Source organism: Lissotriton vulgaris, chromosome 3_1, assembly GCF_964263255.1.
Source record: "Lissotriton vulgaris chromosome 3_1, aLisVul1.2, whole genome shotgun sequence".
NCBI classification, from domain to species: domain Eukaryota; kingdom Metazoa; phylum Chordata; class Amphibia; order Caudata; family Salamandridae; genus Lissotriton; species Lissotriton vulgaris.
Window position 1 is genome coordinate 142,231,003 of NC_141689.1, and position 18,150 is coordinate 142,249,152.

At 44.4% G+C, this 18,150-nt stretch overlaps 1 protein-coding gene across 1 annotated transcript in view; it reads left to right on the forward strand.

The window, feature by feature from the left end:
* Positions 1-9,586: 9,586 nt before the first annotated feature.
* Positions 9,587-18,150, forward strand: part of LOC147726105 (uncharacterized) — a 169,974-nt gene continuing 161,410 nt past the window's right edge. Inside the window, exon 1 of the mRNA XM_086960210.1 lies at positions 9,587-9,817. The gene's annotated coding sequence lies outside the window, so the exon portion shown is untranslated. The remainder of the gene's footprint in view (positions 9,818-18,150) is intronic.

Below are 18,150 nucleotides of genomic sequence, written 5' to 3' on the forward strand. Positions count from 1 at the left end.
TATTGAGATCATTACTGAACATTTTATTGTGTTTTTGGCATTATTGCTAGTTGTAATTCACTACTTATCACTACTAATAATCCACTTTCCAACACTGTCCACTTCGGAAATATCAAGAGATTCATTGCACTAATGTATAAACACACCTGTGCAGTGAATGAAATGAACTTTGCTCACCAAGGGCCCGATGTAGGTAAATCTCATTTACCGACTCTAGAATACCGAATTTTACCGATTCGGCATTCTAGATTCGGTAAATGAGATTTAGGAAATAATTTGGTAATTTTTACCGAATCGGTATGATTTGGTAATTACCGAATCGGTATTTACCAATTCAGTAATTGCCATTGATTCCTATGGTCCTTGAGGCCCATAGGAATCAATTTCAATTTCGATTTGGTAAAATTACTGAATTGTCAAGGGGGAAGGGTGTCACTTTGACACCCTGTTGCACCCCTGATTCTGGCTTGTGTGCCATGTGGCACACATACATGCCCTAAGGGCATGTCTTTGTGTCACAGATGTAGATGCACAGATGTGCATGTACACTGGAATTCGTTATTTACCACAAAATAATATTTTGTGGTAAAGAACAAATTCTTAAGGGCCTGTTGCACTGTTTTCAGTGCCACCTACATCTAGATTTACCGATTCGGTAAATTTACCGATTTGGTATTTTACTGAATCAGTAAATTTACCGAATCTGTAAAATTTAAGGCCCCTACATATCAAAAACCAAATACCGGTCGGTAACGGCCGGTATTTGTTGTCCTACATTGGCCCCAATTTATGCTTCCAAGTTGCAACAGAACTATTAAAAAACATTCCACCCTCACAAGACACTCTTCTTCAACATTTTGCATGATCTGTGTACCCTGGGTGTCATGCTTGTGGTCAGTCTTTAGTGCCCATTCAAGAACTGCCATATTTAAATGATTGGGGCTGGAAGCTGATTAATGGAGCAATGGTACTACATTTGACAACCATTCCGGAGGCATCTAAGGCATGCAAATAACTTATTTGTTGTGCATGCAAAAAGACATGCCAAAATCAATGCAAATGCTCAAAGACGAGCCCCTCGTGCACAGACCTTTGATTTTGCAGGGGAAACTGATATCAAGATTAAGACAGTTTACAAACTTAAATCATCATTGTTTCATAATAAAGAAATGTTAGCATGGTTAATTATATTCTTGTATTGGTTAATTACAATAGAAATTTATCCACATGTTCATAATATGCATTATAAGGACACAAATGACGCAAATAATAGGTGTGTGTTACTTTTTCCTTACTCCATATTGCTGTCTACTTTGGGTCTTCTATTTATTGAATCACAGTCTAAATCCAACATGAGCATGTACATGACAAGCACTGAGGTGTACACATGAACGTTTGTGCCGAATATGATGTAAATCGGAAGAATTAAAATTATTTTTTGATATTTTTCACCCATCTGGAATTTTTATTAGCCTATATAACGTGATAGGCAAGATCAATTTGGGGTCTTGCTCCTATATAATTATTATTACAAAGACGAATGTTTGTACCAGCTTTCAGCTTTCTATCACAAAGGGAACAATTTTTCAGTCTAACAGCTGTATTAGAAGACAAATCAATGATGGCTGATGGGAAGATGATAAAACAAAGGGCGATAGTGAGGACGAGGCAAGGTTGTGCACATGGGCGTAGCAAACTCACTTAGGGGGCAGTTACTTGTGAGCACACAAGAGAGAACTTTGGGGTGTAGTCATGTATAGATCTATTTAAATTGTTGTATAGAGAATCCAGATGTAAACATGGATCAAAGGCAGAAGAGCAGGAGATGGTTAAGTGCCCTAGGGTCCCAACAAATATAGTCATATATAGTACTCATTTGTTCTTTGATATTTATCTCAAAGTCTGCTGATCTACCTGAATCCTTAGCAGCCATTGATTTAGATGCAGAGAAGGGTTTTGATCGGATAACCAGGTCTTTTCTATTTCAAACCATTCATTGGTTTGGATTTGGCCCCAAAATCAGTAATGTAATACCCCTTGTGTACTTGTCTCCCTAGGCTGCCTTTTGTGCTAATTGCCTCACCTTTGCCTATTTTACCTTGAGTTGAGGAGTAAAACAGGTACGTCCATTTCTCCATTTCTTTTTAGTCTAGGTCTTGAACCATTCTTATCTAGAATTAGACAAAATGTACCTATTGATGGTTTTTCAGTTAAAGCTCAACAAATTAAGTAAGCTGCACATGTCGATGATATTTTACTATTCATATCAAATCCTCATTCTTCCTTTCCTGCATTTTCATCTCAGGTTGCATTTCATGCTTTGGTTTCTACATATAAATTAAATAATGACAAGTGTGAAATTTCAACCATAAACAAATTCACCTATAAACATGACGTATCTTTCTCAAATTTTAAATGGCAATCTAATCAACTTAAATACCTTGGTCTTCAATTCACTCAGTCACTTAATATTTCCATCGCCATTAATTTAGATGTGCATATCCATGGAATCACTTCATTGACAAATGGATGGCATCCCATACTTCTATCTTGGTGGGGTTGGTTGAACACCATTAAAATTAGTCTCTATTATTCTTTTTACTATATCCAACATCCTGTTAAATATTCCACTTAAATAATTTATGACAATTTGATCAATTCTATTGTCTTTTGTATGCAATAATAAAAAGCTTTGCATGTCATTATTTAAATTGAAAAAAGGAACAAATGATGGACCGAATGCTGAATAATGCAAACATTCACCTCCAGTCACAAAGATCTGGGTTTAACCCATCATTCTTTTGCACACCATGCCACCACAATTTGGACCAGCCATATGAACATTAGTTTTGACCCTGTTTCTCAAGAGAACAGTCCATCCCGAACTGCCCAGCTAGATCATCCCTGGACTGGAAACAAGCATCCTGGGACCATTTTCAGGGCAATACCCCTCATCAGTCAGACTAGCTTGAATCCAGTGGTGCAGTGAGCATGGCACGCACACCTGGGCATTCCCTTCCCACTTAGGGCAACAAAAAGAAAAGGAGTAAATGGTGGATGGAATGCTTGACAAGGCAAATATTTAGCCCCAGTCATAAAGATCCGGGTTTAATCCAACATTCTTTTGCTCACCACTCCCCCAGTTTGGACCCTGCCATACGCAAATCAGTCTTGACCGTGTTCCTCATGTGAACAGTCCAGGCCAGACTGCCAATCCAGATCCTCCCTGTATCGGAAACTAGCATCCTGGGAATGGTTTTGGGGCATCATCCCTCATCAGCCGTGCTAGCTTGAATCCAGAGTGCAATGGGCAATGGGCACTGGACCCACATATGGGCAAACACTTCCCACAGAGGGTGAATAAAGCATAAGGAACAAATGATGGACAGAATGCTGAGCAAAGATCTGAGTTTAATCCATTGTTCTTTTGCTCCCCATGTCACCCCAGTTTCGACCAAGCCATGTGCAAATCAGTCTTGACTCTGTTCCTCATGGGAAGAGTCTAGCCCTAAATGCCAAGCCAGAGACTCCAGGGACTGGAAACAAGCATCCTGGGACCTGTTTTGGGGCACCGCCCCATATCAGCCAGGCTAGCTTGAATCCAGTGGCGAAGTGAGCACAGGACCCACAACTGGACATACCTTTCCCACTTAGGGTGACAAAAGCAAAAGGAACAAATGATTGCTGGAATGCTGAACAATGCAAACATTCACCCCCAGATGCAAAGATCTGGGTTTAATACATCTTTCTCTTGCTCACCACACCACCCCAGTTTGGACCCAGCTTTATGTAAATCACTCTTGACCTTGTTCTTCATGGAAACAGTCCAGCCCAATCTGCCAAAACAGATCCTCCCAGGACCGGAAATAAGCATCTTGAGAACGGTTTTGGGGCATCCTCCTCATCAGCCAGGCTAGTTTGAATCCAGTGGTGCAGTGAGCACAGCACCCACGTCTGGCATACCCTTCCCACTTAAGGCGACAAAAAGAAAAGGAATAAATGATGGATGGAATGCTTGACAATGCAAACATTCACCCCAGTCACAAAGTCTTTTGTCTGCAATAATAAAAAGCTTTGCATGTCATTATTTAAATTGAAAAAAGGAACAAATGATGGACCGAATGCTGAATAATGCAAACATTCATCTCCAGTCACAAAGATCTGGGTTTAACCCATCATTCTTTTGCACACCATGCCACCACAATTTTTACCAGCCATATGAACATTAGTTTTGACCCTGTTTCTCAAGAGAACAGACCACCCCGAACTGCCCAGCTAGATCCTCCCTGGACTGGAAACAAGCATCCTGGGACCATTTTCAGGGCAATACCCCTCATCAGTCAGACTAGCTTGAATCCAGTGGTGCAGTGAGCATGGCTAGCACACCTGGGCATTCCCTTCCCACTTAGGGCAACAAAAAGAAAAGGAGTAAATGGTGGATGGAATGCTTGACAATGCAAATATTTAGCCCCAGTCATAAAGATCCGGGTTTAATCCATCATTCTTTTGCTCACCACTCCCCCAGTTTGAACCCTGCCATACGCAAATCAGTCTTGACCGTGTTCCTCATGTGAACAGTCCAGGCCAGACTGCCAATCCAGATCCTCCCTGTATCGGAAACTAGCATCCTGGGAACGGTTTTGGGGCATCATCCCTCATCAGCCGTGCTAGCTTGAATCCAGAGTGCAATGGGCACTCAGGGTTTTGATCGGATAACCAGGTCTTTTCTATTTCAAACCATTCATTGGTTTGGATTTGGCCCCAAAATCAATAATTTAATATCCCTTGTGTACTTGTCTCCCTAGGCTGCCTTTTGTGCTAATTGCCTCACCTTTGCCTATTTTACCTTGAGTTGAGGAGTAAAACAGGTACGTCCATTTCTCCATTTCTTTTTAGTCTAGGTCTTGAACCATTCTTATCTAGAATTAGACAAAATGTACCTATTGATGGTTTTTCAGTTAAAGCTCAACAAATTAAGTAAGCTGCACATGTCAATGATATTTTACTATTCATATCAAATCCTCATTCTTCCTTTCCTGCATTTTCATCTCAGGTTGCATTTCATGCTTTGGTTTCTACATATAAATGAAATAATGACAAGTGTGAAATTTCAACCATAAACAAATTCACCTATAAACATGACGTATCTTTCTCAAATTTTAAATGGCAATCTAATCAACTTAAATACCTTGGTCTTCAATTCACTCAGTCACTTAATATTTCCATCACCCTTAATTTAGATGTGCATATCCATGAAATCACTTCATTGACAAATGGATGGCATCCCATACTTCTATCTTGGTGGGGTTGGTTGAACACCATTAAAATTAGTCTCTATTATTCTTTTTACAATTTCCAACATCCTGTTAAATATTCCACTTAAATAATTTATGACAATTTGATCAATTCTATTGTCTTTTGTCTGCAATAATAAAAAGCTTTGCATGTCATTATTTAAATTGAAAAATGGAACAAAAGATGGATGGAATGCTTGACAATGCAAACATTCACCCCAGTCACAAAGATATGGTTTTAATCCATCGTTCTTTTGCTCACCAAGCCACCCCAGTTTTGACCCAGCCATATGCAAATCAGTCTTAACCGTGTTCTTTATGGACACAGTCCAGCCCAATCTGCCAAGACAGATCCTCCCTGGACAGAAACAAGCATCCTGGGACCGGTTATGGGGCATCACCACTCATCAGCCAGGCTAGTTTGAATCCAGTGGCGCAGTGAGCATGGGACCCATGTCTGGCCATACCCTTCCCACTTAGAGTGGCAAAACCCAAAGGAACAAATGATGGACGGAATGCTGATCAATGCAAACATTCACCCCCAGTCACAAGGATCTGGGTTTAATCAATTGTTCTTTTGCTCACCACGCCACCCCAGTTTGGACCCAGCCATATGCAAATCAGTATTGACCCTGTTCCTCATGTGAGTAGTTCAGCCCGAACTGCTGAGCCAGATTCTCCCTGGACCGGAAACAAGCATCCTGTAAATTACTGGTTTGTGTCACTTCATGGTGCCCTACAGATCTGAAAACCTTTTTTTGATTCTACCATTTGGCATAATCACCACATACAAATAAACAATAGACCTATTTACTGGCTAGCTTGGAGAGCTAAGGGTCAAACAACTGTATAATAATGACACTTTTATTTCTTTTTCACAAGCTGTAACACTTTCTGGCCTATCTTCCACTTCTCGTCATACATTCACGATCCTACAAAATATAAAAATGTTCAATTGTACACTCATTTTCAGTCCCTTTCTCTTAATATTCCACCAACAACCATTATTCTCACTAATCTTTAATGTAGAAATCGAAAACTTCTTCTGTGTATTCAATTCTTCAATGCACTTCTAATGATCGTCCTAAATTGAATACAGGACTGGCCTGGAAAAATGATCTTCATACCACTTTGCCAATCTCTACTTTGAAGCAGATTAGGAGTAAAATTAGGAAGTCTCCTGAAGCAGCAAATACAACACAAACAATGTACTTTATATACCATAGACTTTTTACAACACCTCTTCTTCTTCACACGGTTAATCCAGATACCCCGGACACTCATTGGGCATGCTCTACACAACAGGCTGACCTCAAACACTTAGGGCCCGATTCACAGAACTAACTTAAGACAAAATCCTACACTTACTACTTTTGGTATTCACAGAAGGCATTTAGTAGTGGTAAAGTTAGGATTTTGTCTTAAGTCTGTCTTAAATCTGTCTTAAGTTTGTCTTAAGTTTGTCTTAATTCTGTCTTAAGTCTGTCTTAAGTCTGTCTTAAGTCTGTCCTACTACTGTTGGTATTCACAGAAGGCATTTAGTAGTAGTAAAGTTAGTATTTTGTCTTAAGTTTGACTTAAGACAGACTTAAGACAGACTTAAGACAGCCTTAAGACAGTCTTAAGACCAACTTAAGACAAATTGAAGACAAACTTAGTCCAGACTTAAGACAGACTTGAGACAAAATCCTAACTTTACTACTACTAAATGCCTTCTGTGAAAACCAAAACTAGTAACTTTAGGATGTTGTCTTAAGTTAGTTTTGTGAATCGGGCCCTTGAAATTTATTTGTCCCTAAATTTCCACTCTATGGCTAAAAGTTTTGGCTCCAATCAATTCCATATTTTGTTTAAATATTCCTTATTCTATTTTAAATGTATTTCTAATGTATGGGTTAATGTTCCATTTACCGTGCAAATAGTGGATCTTCTATTACCAATTTATTTTCGACAAATTACTAAGTATTGGAAGAACTTTAATGAACTGTTGTCTAAAGTATGGTGGTATTCAGTTTGTTACAATCATAGATTAGATACTGCTTATTTGCAACCTCTATCTCCTGTTTGAAAACAGCAAGAACTTTGGACACCACGGGCATCATTAGGATGGTGGGCGGACTTTGCCCGGCCGCCATCCTCACAGTAAAAGGGACCACCCGTCATAAGGGCGGGGGTCCCGTGGGGTAAAGTAGGATGCGCCTGCCACAATGGCGGGCGCTTCCTGTATTTTTAACATTGCGGCGGGCGGTGCTTTCAGCACCGCCCGCCGCAATGTTAAAAATACAAGTTGTGCTTTACAAAGCACAACGTGACAGGCACCGTGCAGTGCCTGCTACATTGTTCTTTGAAAGGGAGGGGGTACCAGAGGTACCCCTCTATGTGCATCCACCCAGAGTCCATTGGGGCCCGCAACAGGCCCCCCAAGCAGACTCTGCATGCCTTTCCCTTGCAGAAATGCCGCCACGGAAAGGCATTCACAAATGTACATTGTAATATGGCTGGCTGACACCGCCACCATACTGAACCCTTTTCCGCCTAGTCGACATGTCGACCAGGTGGAAAAGCGGACCCCCCGGCCATTATAATATGGCGGGGGTCTTTTCTACAGGGATGGCGGGTGGATTGTATGTAAATGTATGTAAATGTATAGGCATTTATATAGCGCACTACTTACCCGGAGGGTCCCAAGGCGCTTCGACCGCTGCGAAACCCTTCCTGGCTTCCCTGAGAGATGGTCCCTTAATGGGTATCTCCAGGGTGAGACCAGGCATCCCCGGCGGTCTGGTGGGGCCGTTAGTGAAGATGAGGCAAGCTAATGCCCAGAGTTGCCGAGTGTGATCGCTGATCAGAGTGGGCACCGAGGCGAGAGAATTATCGAGTCCGCTGACCCTGGTCCAGAAACCTGCCGTGCCGGGAATCGAATCCTGGTCCCGGGCCGTCCTCTGCTCTCAGGTCTGCCGCCTCTAACCAGTGAGCCAGACAGGGGGGTGACCAGGGCCAGACTGGCAGTAGCAGGCTTTGGGCGTTTCCCCGGTAGGCCACTAGGGTGGGGGCTATTTTTGTTACCGGGTATCGGCAATATTGGCCCCCTGTAACAAAATCGGCCGAAACCGGCCCTCACATACTGCTCAGCTGCACTCCTCCTCACCCCGGGGGTAGGGGGAGGCTGGCTGAGCAGTTTGCCAGGGCTGGTTTCTGTTCCCAGTCCTGCCCTGGGGGTGTCTACCCCTGGCCTGGCGGAAGCATTCCGCCCACCATCCTAATGGGGCACTAAGTTTTCAGAAGATCCTGTCCATTTGCCCCTTTGCCTGCAGCACAAATAGTATTTAAACCTTCATGACTTCTATTTCTGATTGCATTATTTTTTCTTGTCTATTATTTATTTTTGATTCATATCCTACTGCTTTTCTGTTATTTACAATCAGACATTTGAGTATCTTTATTTAACTTATGCATACGTTCCTTTCTCCTTCCCCTCCCCCCTTTAAGTATTCCACCGTTGTTTTTCTTTTTTCAATTGCTGCATTTCTATGGTTGTACTACTTTTGCATAAATACACTTTCTTTTAAATTTAAAAGGTTTGGAGAAGGGACAGATTTGTGCTTGGGCCCAGGATTTGCCATATATCAGTAGGCTGTAATCCACAACAAAAAAGAAGCCAAAACATTTTTAAATCATTGCATATTTCCCTTCCTCTGTAAAGAGTCCTAACTCTATCATGTTTTACGTACAATATATGTTTACGGCTCATCGGTTGCATGTATATTCTTATTTACGACAATAAATAATTAAATACAAATGAACATTATTATGTACTGTTATCAAAAGCAATACACATAAATAAAATCTGTATTAGGCAAATCTATTATTTCAATTGGCTGTATGTTATTGATTTCCAAGTTATATTTGGCTTGGCATAAATCAGCTCACCACCTGCAGATCTGTTGTGCAAAGAGATGCGAGTTCACTACAGCATCATGTCCCCCATGCGAAGAGTGCGCGTGCTTCTGCCATAGATAACATGACTAAGTACACAGGGCTCGAACTAGCTTGGACGTGTCTACTCTGTACACAAGGCGTACAGACATTATTGGATCTGAGCTGCGCATAACACGCCCCCTGGCCTTACAGAACACAACTCAAAGTGATAAAACAACATTCTTTGCTGACAGCTGTTTGCCAAGATGCTTCGCTCGTGATCGTGTATTTCTGGTGATGGATGCCTTCCGACAGACCGCCCCCCTAATTTGCATTGCAGGTTCTTTATCTAGAGAGAGCTCTACCACAGCATCACTGACTGAGTGTGGGAGAGCCCCCCAGCTGACAGAAGAGAGCAGCAGGCAGGAGAACAGGAGAGAGCCCTGCCACCATCACTCACTGAGTGTGGGGTATCCCTCCTGAGCTGAAAGAAGAGAGGAGCAGGCAGGAGAACAGGAGAGAGCCCTGCCACCATCACTCACTGAGTGTGGGGGATCCCTCCTGAGCTCACATGCGGGACCGGACCTCGAGTCTTTAAACAGAAGGTAAGCAGAAGGCATGCCCAGGGACACGAGGTTGGGTCTCTCTGTTTAACAAACTGTTCTGAAAAACTCGTGCACGAAAGTTGAGTGAAGATGTTTAAGGTCGTTCTTCTGAGCCATATTCATTTAATTCTCTCTTCAATGTCCTTGTCCCAGAATCCCACGCTCATTTGCATAGGAGTGCTTTGAAGTGTGAGGATATGCGGGGTGTCACTGTGCCATGGTGCGAACTGTCGTCTTCTTTGCAACACCGTTATGTTCTCGGCTGGCACGTACCCCCTGCCACTGCCCCCATGTCACTAGTACATCAGTGGTGAGAAGGACCCGGCGCCATCGGTCGGCCTGCCTCACATTCCGGTCTAGACACAAAACACTGAAGTGTAACCCTGTCCGCGTGTGACATGACAGCGGATACTACGTCACATGACTAGCCTGGTGAGAAACGATGGAAGGTGGAAGTGACGTCTGCACCTCTTGTTGCTCAGACAAGCTCCTACTGAGCTGGTCCATGTGAGATCCTTCTCCAAGTAACGCTCATCACGAAGCTCCGGTTCTGTCGCTGCTGAGGTGCGTCGGCATTCTAGGCAGTTCTGCTACAGTGCAGGTACCAGGCTTTTGTGAAGAGAGAGAGAGACTGCCGGGAATAACAATGCTTGTTGAATTTTACATATCAATTGATACAGAAATGTTTAACCATTTCTAAGCGTTGTGAGTAATGGTGAAGCCACCCCTCACTTCAGTGCGCCTCAGTCCTTTATTCTCAGAGGTCACGAAAGAGAATCCCGATCCTGAAATACGGGCCACGTCATCCTATCTTAAATTAGATTTCTAAAGCGCTCATATATACACCCGTGGGTCTTTTGGCGCCATGGTTAAGGAATTAAGAATTAGAAATCTTATGAAAACGACGTGAAACAGGACATTTTTATTGCTGAGTCCCGCAGAATTACATAGTTGAAGGGCGAGTACGAAAGGGCTTAACACAAGCTGCCCCAAGGGAGGGTGTAAGAGGTTCGGGTACTTTCAAGTGAGCGGTGTGATGCTCAGCATTGCCGACTTAAAGGCAGTGCGACTGGTGCGACCGCGCCAGGCGCTGACCATGAGGGACATCGGGTTTTCGTATATATTGTGTATTTAAAAGTGCGGACTGAATCGTTCCTCGCCTTCCGCCTTCTTCAGGCAACAATAAAAAAATGTCAAGATGACTCTGGTGGTTAATGGACCTGCTGGAGAGAGATGGGAGTTTTGTCTGGTGAAGGTTTTGACTCTTTATAAAGTAGCTCAGATTTACAGGCAACTTATTCATTTTCTCTGTATAATGTGTGTCAGATGATCAGACACCAGAAAAGGGGAAAGACAAATTGACTAAAGATGATGGAATGCCAATAAAACAATGGGCAACAGTGAGGACCAGGCAAGGGTGCCGCACAGGGGTGTAGCTAACTCACACAGTGATGGGCAATCACTTGAGAGCACAAAAGAGAAAATAGGGGTGTAGTAATTCATAGATCTATTTAAAGTATTGTATAGAGAATTCAAGTGCAGAGCGGGATCAATGGCAGAAGAGAGGGAGATTGATAAATGCCCTAGGGTGCCCACAGATATTGATAGTGGACAGCCGTGTTCCCCATGTATGCTGCCAAGCTTTGTGAGAGGTTCAGAGCAGTGCGACTCTGTGGAAAACCATGGATGTTGTTAGGTTGGCCAGCTCATGTTTGAGGGGTTGGCTTTGCTTAAGTTTGATGAGGAGCTAAGGGCTAGACAACACACTGTGGCTTTGTATGAGCAGCACTATGAAACATGCTTGTGATACAGAGTGGTTTTAGAGACTTGAGGGGCACTGTAGGAGGGTGGTAGTGAGGGAATCCATGAACAAGGAAGGTCATTGAGGGGGGTCATCACCGCCGCTAAAGCCTGATGCTCTGAGACAGTGCGAGGGACGATATCTACAGATGTTCGGGGCGAGGCAGGTGATGACTCAACAAGGCATGTGTTTCCAATACTCAAGACATGAAAGCATCCTCTGGCAGGGGTGATAAGCCAGTCAAGTTGTGCCAGTGTAGATCTTGTTCTCGGTGCCCACTCTGATCAGCGATCACACTCGGCAACTCTGGGCATTAGCTTGCCTCATCTTCACTAACGGCCCCACCAGACCGCCGGGGATGCCTGGTCTCACCCTGGAGATACCCATTAAGGGACCATCTCTCAGGGAAGCCAGGAAGGGTTTCGCAGAGGTCGAAGCGCCTTGGGACCCTACGGGTAAGTAGTGCGCTATATAAATGCCTATACATACATTCTGTCGAAATGGGAGCTAAATTGCTGAATCTAGTGAACTGAGTTTGAATCAAATTAAGTTCTTGTAACATACCATTATTTGTAACTAACTCAAGGCAGTGCTTAATTTGTAAAAAAATTAAGTGCCAGGGCCCTCGTCAGTAGGCCATTGCAGCTTTTAACACCCATTGCCCCTGCCAGCGCTGCCAATGACACATGCCTACAAGTTAGACAATTAAGCCTATTCCAGTCTCCCAAAGCTATAAGAATGTCTTGGGTGGCAGGTATAAGTCATTTTTAATCAGGGCTGGACTGGCTACCAGGCATTTTGTTGTGCTGCCAATCTGGGGGCTGATTTCACAGCGGTGGGGGCTGATGTAGTTGATGGGGACCTGCGTGTGCTTCTAAATAAACAAAGCAAAACAAATGGCTTTAAAGCATATTTTAAAACCATTTGGTTTTCCATTGTTTACTTAGTAATGCCCGGTAGCTAGTCCAGCCCTGTTTTCAAAGCATCTTTACTTAATAAACAACTGTTATCATGCTCATCTCCAAATTAGATAAATGTGTGTAATAAGTGCCAGACATGACAATTAAATGCCAGTGCTGAACACCGGACACCAATAGCTCAAATTAAGCACTGAGGCTAGGGCATTGCAGTAATCAATCTGGTTCAAATCAAAGCAGACATGGTTGCTCTTCCACCTTCAGGACAAAGGAAGAAAAGGATAAGTGTGATTTTACACATCTGATAAGTTCAGTAAGAGGACAATTTCTGAACCATGGGTTCCATCTTAGGCTGCACATCTATTTTGGCTCCAAAACTTTTAACCTTATTACTTGAAGCTGGAAAAGGACCACAAAGACTGTGCTGATGGAGAGGTTTCTTTCCACTATTAGAACTTATGTTTTGTCCTGGCTGGTCCTATGCTAGTTTTTATTCATCCATTCCTTAACATTGCTGAGAGACTACTTTAATGATTGTGAGATCGACAGGGCATCCATTAAGTTAAAAATCTATTGAGTATCTTCAGCGTAGGTACAGAAATAGGCCCAAAGCTCCTAATCAGATATGTTAGTGGTTGTACATATTTAACATAGATAAGGTGAACATTTGAGCCGTGTAGAATGTTGGTAGCGAAGGCTGCAATGGCGATGAAAGAGGAAACTCATTCTAAAACCATGCAAAAAAGAAGGTGAGAACTCTGGGTAGCTTTCAAGTTTAGGTGGAAGGCAGCTCCTGTATAGAGCACCCTCAACACCAGCGATACTCTAAATTTGCTCACCTTAAATGTCTGCTTTTCTATCAAAGTTTTTAGGCATAGGATTAGCACAGTGCTATCCACGCCGAGCAGTAAAATGACAAAAGCCATTTACCACTCCAGGTACAATATCACAGCTTGAGATTGGTAAAATACCATCCAAGCCAACCTGAAATGAATAAAAGCAACCAGTGACACGTGTTTCGCTGTCATTACAGCTCTTCAGAGAGGTTTAGCATTGTCCAGACACAAGGGAGCACCCATTATAAGTCAAAACAATTCCCTTGCAGGCATAGGGTGATGCATACATTATGCAAAAAAGAAGGAGAGAACTCTGGGTAGTTCTCAAGTTTAGGTGGAAGGCAGCTCCTGTATATAGCACCCTCAACACCAGCGACACTCTAAATTTGCTCACCTCAAATGTCTGTTTTTCTATCAAAGTTTGTAAGCATATGATTAGCACAGTGCTATCCACGCCGAGATAGAAATAGACAAGTCCTTTGCCATTTGTACAGCAAAGTCTTTAAGCAGAGGATTAGCACAGTGCTATCCACGCCGAGCTGTAAAATGACAAAAGTCATTTACCACTCCAGACACAATATTACAGCTTTGGATAGGTAAACTACCATCCAAGCCAACCTGAAATGATGAAAAGCAACCCCTGAAACATGTTTCGCTGTCATTGCAGCTCTTCAGAGAGGTTTAGCTTTGTCCTGATACAAGGGAGCACCCAGTATAAGTCAAAACAATTCTCTTGCAGGCATAGAGTGACGCATAAATTATGCAAACAAGAAGGAGAGAATTTTGGGTAGTTCTCAAGTTTAGGTGAAAGGCAGCTCCTGTATAGATCAATCAAATGGGGGTTTTCCTGGCAGACCATACATTACCAACCTAGACATATAGGTTATGGTTTGCATTGTAGGCATATGCTTGATTGTTATAATGTTTTAAATGTCTGCATATATAACTCGTCTCAACAAGATGGTGGAACTCTTTTTTTCTATTCTCTGTGTGACACTCATTATAACGTTGCTCTGCTTCTGTCTATTAATCATTGCATTCCATATATCCTATACAAGAATCACTACGGTTCAATAAATATTAAAAACTCCCCTCCGTGTAGTCTTTGTACATTTCTCTCAGTGAAAGAAAGTCCTCTGAGGCGGAAGCCGGAGGTGCTGTTACTCGCTTTTAAAACTTTTGTATTTGTTTTTGAAGCATTTTTTAAAACTTCTGATCTCACCCTGAGCTCCTCTCTGTGTGAACCGCCAAGCAGGCACCCCACAATCAGCTGATCTAGCGCTGTTTCCGTGGGACAGTTTACTCGGCCGCCATCGCTGCTACACCCAAGGCCACGCCCACCTGTCAGGCCACGCCCACCCCCTCTCTCCCTAAATGTGCTTCCCACGCAAGCGCAGCGGACGAGCGCAGCGGGAGCGCCTAAGGCAAGCCCGTATGCGCCCGTCCGCGCCTGGCCCGTGCCTAGGGCCAGTCCCCCTGCTTGTCCGGATGTCTCTGATCGCACTTGCTGGACCAGATCACAGCTTCTCCTTCTAAAGCCCTCTACCTGCCCATCCACCACACGCTGTAGTCCCGATCACTTGGAGGATGCTTCTTTCAACTGCCCTCAATGTAATTTCACGCTCCCGCCTTGGAGCCTGCGCCCTGCTCCCTGCCTCAGCCAGCCGAAATGCCTGTCCCACCCCCTGAAGCTGAAAGCTGGTCTGATTAACTGCCGCTCATTACCCCACCATGCCAATGAGATATGGACCTCTATTATCTCCGATGCCTGGGATATCCTGTTTCTCACCGAGTCATGGCTCACAGACACCTCCTCTCCCGATATCCATCTTGCTACCCCTCCAGGTTACATCTTAAAGGGCATCAATCGTGAAGGGGGCAAAACAGGAGGTGGTCTTGCCATCATCTTAAAATCCCATCTCAAATTGTCAATCACCAAATTAACGAACATCGGGATGATCGAAGCTTTGCACTTTACTATCTCGGATACCGCGGCAGTAGTATTAGCAGGCTCACCAGTTTACAACCATCCTACTGCCTCAACTCTCTCTTTAACGGCACTCACCCATCTGTTGGAGGATCTCTCCCTCAAACACCAACACTTTCTGGTACTAGGAGATTTCAACCTCCACGTGGACAATTCTCTTTGCTCGAAAGCCAACAACTTGCTAGAAACAATGCAGAGCTTGAACCTACCTCAGTTAGTCAAGGCCCCACACACACTGCTGGGCATACCCTGGATTTAATGTTATGTTATGTTATGTTATTTATTTGTTAAAGCGCAACAGCTGCCCCAGCAACGGAGCGTCCCGGCGCTATCCCAACCAGTACCTGAGGAGAGGGGGGGAACCAACAGAGGAATTAGATGACAGAGAAGAGATGGGTTTTGAGTTCCTTTCGGAACGCGATCAAATTGGTTTGGTTACGGATGTGAGGAGGTAGGGAGTTCCATAGTTTGGCCCATAAGACTTTGAAGGAACGTCCACCCGTTCTACAGAGCTTAGTTCGGGGGACCGTCACGAGGTGCTGTCCCAGTGAGCGCAGGGTGCGCTGGGGAGTGTAGGGTACCAGAAGCGGGCGTAGGAGTTCAGGACAATCAGAGTTGAGAATTTTAAATGCCATGGTAAGGGTTTTGAAGTGAATACGAGATTCAATTGGTAGCCAGTGTAAATTGCGGATGGTGGTTCTGGCAGAGCACCTACGTGGGAGACCAACCACTGCTCTGGCGGCCGAGTTTTGGATACGTTGCAGCCTTGCTAGTTCTGCTTTGTTTGCCCCCAAGAGTAAGACATTGGCATAATCCAGCCGGGCAAGGATCATAGATTGAATGATGAGCTGGCGGGTTTTGGAGTCAAAAAATCCAAGTATGGGGTTGAGGCTCCTCATTAGACCCACACACGTAGCTGCCACTTTCTTTGTGTGGGACTGAAAGTTAAGTGAGGGGTCGAGCCAGACACCTAGATTTTTGACAACATTTTTTGGCACGGGGGTGGTGCCAAGCACAGAGGGCCACCAATGATCGCTCCAATGGCTGGGGTTTTTTCCCAGGAGAAGGACCTCCGTTTTTACGGCATTTAGCTGCAAGCAGTTGAGTGTCATCCACTGTGCGACTGCTGCGAGGCCATCTCTGAATTTGGTTGCCGAAGGTGATGGGCCTTCTGAGAGTGTGATGACCAGCTGTGTGTCGTCAGCGTACGACACCAGCGTGAGGTCCCACTCACGCTGGTGTCGTAATCTTTGCTAATTTCTCGAACATCACAGTCTTCCCTTCCCTCCCTCTCACCTGATCTGACCATCATCTTGTCCCTTTTAACCTAGAGCTAAGTTCGAGACCCGCCCCTACGGTCCTCATAAAACAGCTGGGGAGAAAGTGGCACAAAGTCACCTGTGCTACCTTGGACCCCTTATTCAACTTCCAGCCAGACCCTATTTCCTCTGACATTGATGGAAATGTCTCTAGACTCAATTCTGCATTGCTCCTTGCCATCGACTCCCTCGCCCCTCTCAAATCCATCTCATCTGCTAGAACCCGCCCCTCTGCCCTTGGTTCTCTACAACCCTCCGTGAGGAAAAAAGCAGGTGCAAACTACTTGAACGCAAGTGGCGGCAGAACTACGACCCTGAATCCAAAGCCATTTACAAAACCGCTCTGAAAAAATTCCTTAAACAAAAAAAAGCCACCATGAGAGACTACTTCTCATTACAAATCTCCAACGCCAAGAACTCTTCAAAAACTCTCTTTAATATCGTCAAAGAATTTGTAAACCCCCCCGCCAGGGCCACACAGACCCCCTCCAGCCAGGCACTTTGCGACGGTCTCTCTGACTATTTCCTTGAAAAAATTGATAAAATTTGCACCTCATTTCCTACTGAGGTACCCCCCCTGATTCCCCAGGTAATGGCCCCGGAATCCGCCTCCCTGCAATCTTATAACGAGCTGACTCTCGAGACCGCACTCAGGCTATTCACCCAATGCAGTTCTGGTTCCCCTTCCGACCCAATTCCTGCTAAGATCATGGGTGACCTAGCCCCCTCACTGGCCAACTCCTTTCTTTCTATCTGGAATGCCTCACTCCATCATGGCTTCTTCCCATCTACGTGGAAGGAAGCTCTGCTGGTTCCCATTATGAAAAAGCCTGACGCCGATCCTACTAAATTCTCCAATTATCGCCCCATCTCTCTCCTCCTCAAACCCGCAAAAATTCTGGAAAAGGCCGTGCAGCTGCAATTAACAGAGTATCTGGAAAACAACTCCCTGCTGCACGACTCCCAATCCGGATTTAGAGCAGGCTTTAGCACTGAGACTGCTCTCCTGGAAGTGGCTGAGACCATCCGTGAATGCGTGGATAGGGGCGAGGAGGCCATGCTAGTCCTCCTCGACCTATCCGCCGCTTTTGATACGGTCTCCCACAAAATCCTACTTAACCGTTTAAAGCAAATCGGAATCGGGGGCTCCGCTCTCGCATGGATTGAATCCTTCCTCACTGGCAGAGCTCAAAAGGTGGTGCTTGGACCTTTCAGATCAGAGGGCAAACCCCTGCTTTGTGGTGTTCCGCAGGGCTCTGCCCTGAGCCCCCTGTTTTTTAATGTCTATCTTGCGCCCTTGGCCACAGTGGTGGAGGCTTGTGGAGTCAGGGTGGTCTCTTATGCTGATGATACTCAGTTGATATTTTCCTTTAGAGACCACTCAGACTCCACCTTTGCCAACTTCCGCCAATGTCTGCACAACATCTGTGACTGGATGACCAACCATCACCTAAGACTGAATGTTGACAAGAC